This window comes from Salmo trutta, chromosome 24 (genome assembly GCF_901001165.1).
Source record: "Salmo trutta chromosome 24, fSalTru1.1, whole genome shotgun sequence".
Classification (NCBI taxonomy): Eukaryota; Metazoa; Chordata; class Actinopteri; order Salmoniformes; family Salmonidae; genus Salmo; species Salmo trutta.
The window spans coordinates 3,793,841-3,797,689 of record NC_042980.1 but is presented as its reverse complement, the minus strand read 5'-3'; the positions used below and the strand labels follow the sequence as shown (position 1 = coordinate 3,797,689).

Genomic DNA, 3,849 nt, shown 5'->3' with positions numbered 1-3,849 from the left:
AACCGCTGAGGTCTGCCGAGACCCCCGGGGGCCCGGCAGGTGCAGGGGTCAATTTGTGGGTTATCGCTTCTCGGCCTTTTGGCTCAGATCAAGCTTGGTACCGAGGTGCCCCAGAGCTCGCTGAGTCAAAAGGTCGGAGATAGGAGGGCGGTAATTTTGGGGTTTGTGAGGATTTGGTTTTTTACCAAGCGGCTTCTTTTTTTGTCGGAAGAGAGCCTTACCGGACAAGATGGCAGAAAATGTTCCAAAAAGATCGGTTCCTGGGATTGGACTTGTTAACACAGTGAGGATTGCATGGAGCAGCAAAGACATGGAGCCAATCGGGAGAGAAACATTTGGGAGATCTGTCTTGATGGGGATCCTGAATCTGACGGTTAAAGACGTTTTATGCCTTCAGGGTAACCCGATAGAGAAAGCCTATGATGTCACCTTTTACACCGAGGCAATGCAATGAGTTTCTACGAGGTCTCAAGTTTGGCGAAAAATAACTTTAGGGTGGTAACTGTGAATATATACAACCCGCACTTCAAGAACGAGGAGGTAAGGGCATTCCTGGGGAGGTTTATGGACAACGTATCATCGGCGAAACTCCTCAGGGACTCCCTGGCGTTCTGGAATGGCAGGCGGGGTTTCCAGGCACTCCTCAGGGAGGACCCTAAGGGTCAGGGTGGCAACCTCCATCCTCCTGCGATGTTCTCCCTGGGGGCTGACCGGGGGACGTTGTTTTACGCACGTCAGCCCCCGTTTTGCAGGCGTTGTATGGCCTACGGTCATATCCTCGCCTCGTGCAGCACAAAACAATTCAGATTTTGTGGATCGGCCGAGCACGAGGCGAGGGACTGTGACGCGCCGATGGCATGTCACGGGTGTGGCATGCAGACGCACCTGTGGCGTGAATGCCCGGTGCGTCAGCGGTCATACGCGTCTGCAGCTGGGGGGGAGCGAGAGCGGAGGATGGGGGAAGAAGAGGAGAGGAACAAGAGAAAAGAAAAGGCACGGAGGAAAAGGACACACGGCGGGAGGAGAAGGAAAGAGCGGCAGCAGGAGAAGAGAGAAAGAAAGAAAATGGTCTTGGTGGAACCAGAAGGGCAGAAGGCTGAAGGAGAGGAGGAGCAGGAGGAGGAAGGAGATAGGAGGGTGGAGGGGCTGGAGAAGACGGTGGTGGAGAAGAAGGAAACGGAGAAGGCAACAGAGAGGGAGGAGACAGGGAAGACAGCGGTGGAGGAGAAAGAGACAGAAAGAGAGGAGACAGAGAAGGCAGTGGTGGCGGGACCAGAAGGAGAGGGAGTGAAGGAGTGTGGGGACAGTGAAGACAGTGAAGTGGTGAGAGCACGGGTGGAGGAGTTGAGAGGGATGGTGGGGGGGCTGTCAGAGGCAATGGGAGGGTTGTCAGATGCAGACAGGGATGTTCCCTGGCTGCGCCCCCCACCAATAAAAAGACCGAAGAAGTGGGAGCGTAAGGACAGCAGGAGGAGGAAGGCTGGTAAGGGGGGGCAGGGCAGGGGGGAGAGGATGCGGGGCCCTCGTGGGCTCCCTCTTCTTCATGCTCTTTTACACCCCTGGCTGAGCTGGACCTTCCAGGCATTGCCCAGGGTTGGGGGATGGAGGAAGGGGTTACATTTTTGTTTGAGGGCATGGGGTGCTCGGGACAGAGTAAGGAGGAGTGCAGGGTGATAGATTTAAGTGGGGGGCACAAGACACAGTGTTCGCTTGTGCCGGGCACTGATTCTGTATCTAGGGGAGAGGGGATGGTGGCCGACGGCGGAGCGTCAGGAGTGGAGGAGGCGTCCCCGTCGTTCGGGAGGATAGGGTGAGTTTATTTTGATTTTTTGTTGTTAGTATGGGTTTGGTTTGTAGGTGAGAAGGGGAGGGAAGATGTTTCCCTGGGTCTTTGTTTTAGGGTTTTTGGTTTGTGCTATAATTAAAAATGCCTCGTTATGATTTTGATTGGAATATATGGTTTTGTATTGAACGGCATAGAAAGTAATAAATATATTTTGTAAAAAAAAATAAAAAATCTGTTCTTATCAGTTTAATATCTGATATGTCCCCCATCGGGGGACTACATATTAAATGGATTTTTCGAACAGGGAGTCGGAAATGAGGCTTGCTCCGTCCGCTCCACGCATCGACCCGGTATTGCAGTACCTCCGGGAACGGTGCAACACTTTTCTCCCATTGTCAAGGAAAAAGAAATACACAAAGCTATGTAAAACAGCTAGCAGAAGAAGAGAAGGAATGAAAAAAGAAGAATCATCCAAACTGAAACAAGGGCGAAGCCCCCTTCATGGGGTCCCCCGTTTTCCTGCCATTTTACTTAAAAAATAAATAAAAAAACATTGGCCAGGATTGTGTGTGTGTGTGTGTGTGTGTGTGTGTGTGTGTGTGTGTGTGTGTGTGTGTGTGTGTGTGTGTGTGTGTCTCTGTGTGTGTGTGTCTCTGTGTGTGTGTGTGTGTGTGTCTCTCTGTGTGTGTGTGTGTGTCTCTCTGTGTGTGTGTGTGTGTCTGTCTGTCTGTCTGTCTGTCTGTTTTTGACCCCCCCAAAAAATACAATCACTTCACCAGGATTGTCTGTCTGTCTGTCTGTCTGTCTCTGTTTTTGACCCCCCCAAAAATACAATCACTTCACCAGGATTGTCTATCTGTCTGTCTGTATCTGTTTTTGACACCCCAAAAAATACAATCACTTCACCAGGATTGTCTGTCTGTCTGTCTGTCTGTCTGTCTGACTTTTTACCCACAACCCTCAAACTTGGAAGAGTGGGTTCGGGGACCACCCGTGGGCACCCGGCCTAGAGTGCACAGTGTGTGTCTCGGGCCCCGACCTCTGACTTCCATACGACTCTGGTTTCTCTTCATTACGCACAAGCCTTTCGCCTTTTACTAAAGACTTCCGTGGAGAGGAACACTTACGAGTTCAACGTATTTTTGGGAAGGGCTTTGCTTCTGGCAGAGCCCGGTATCTTGTTTCAAGAGAAATTGACAGAGATGAGGCCGAGACTTTTTGCTCAGGCGTTTGACTTGAAGCCGGCTGACCGACCGACCGACCGACCGACCGACCGGCGTATTTTTCCACTCAAAGTAGTCGCTCGCGCAATTGAGTTCAAGCCCGACGACGACTGGCGTGTTTGCCGGGCTTTGAATAAATAGTCGCACTAGGCTTAAAGAGCTAGTGACTTAAAGACGCATTAGCGACTTGTTAAAAAAAACACCCGCCTGTCACCAGGGAAGCGTCGGGTGGGGAGGAGACAACTTTTGCCAAACCGCTGAGGTCTGCCGAGACCCCCGGGGGCCCGGCAGGTGCAGGGGTCAATTTGTGGGTTATCGCTTCTCGGCCTTTTGGCTCAGATCAAGCTTGGTACTGAGGTGCCCCAGAGCTCGCTGAGTTAAAAGCCGATGGCCGGAGGGCGGTGAGAGATTTTTAGATTTTTGGCGGGAAAAATCTAAACAAATTTAAAATACAGCCATACCGAAATGGCGGGTAGTGGGAACACAGGGTCGGTTCCGAGGGCCGGACTAAAGAACACGATAAGATTTGCATGGAAGCAAGAAGGAGAAATAAGGATGCCGAGGGACACCTTTGCGAGGACCGTGTTGATGGGGGCGCTATCTCTGAAAATCCCAGATGTGATGTGCCTGCAGGGGAACTCAATGGAGGAGGCATACGATGTAACTTTCTACACGGAAAGTAAGAGTGATGGAGTAATGGAGAAGGTAAAGGAAGCAAAGGGGGAGAGACCTTTGTCCTTTTTCAACATCGTGTGCCTGGCAAGAAGGAATTTTAGAACGATAAATATACGTATGTATAATCCACACGTGACGGATATGGCAGTGGCAGCCTTTTTGGGT

The 3,849-nt window shown here is 51.2% G+C and overlaps 1 non-coding gene and 1 pseudogene across 1 annotated transcript; both read left to right on the top strand.

Annotated features, from left to right (window-relative positions):
• Positions 1-1,990: 1,990 nt before the first annotated feature.
• On the top strand, positions 1,991-2,170 carry LOC115161576 (uncharacterized; annotated as a pseudogene).
• A 669-nt stretch (positions 2,171-2,839) lies between these two features.
• Positions 2,840-2,957, top strand: LOC115161671 (U5 spliceosomal RNA). The gene has a single exon (XR_003869367.1). It is a non-coding gene; the product is annotated as a U5 spliceosomal RNA (small nuclear RNA).
• Positions 2,958-3,849: the final 892 nt, after the last annotated feature.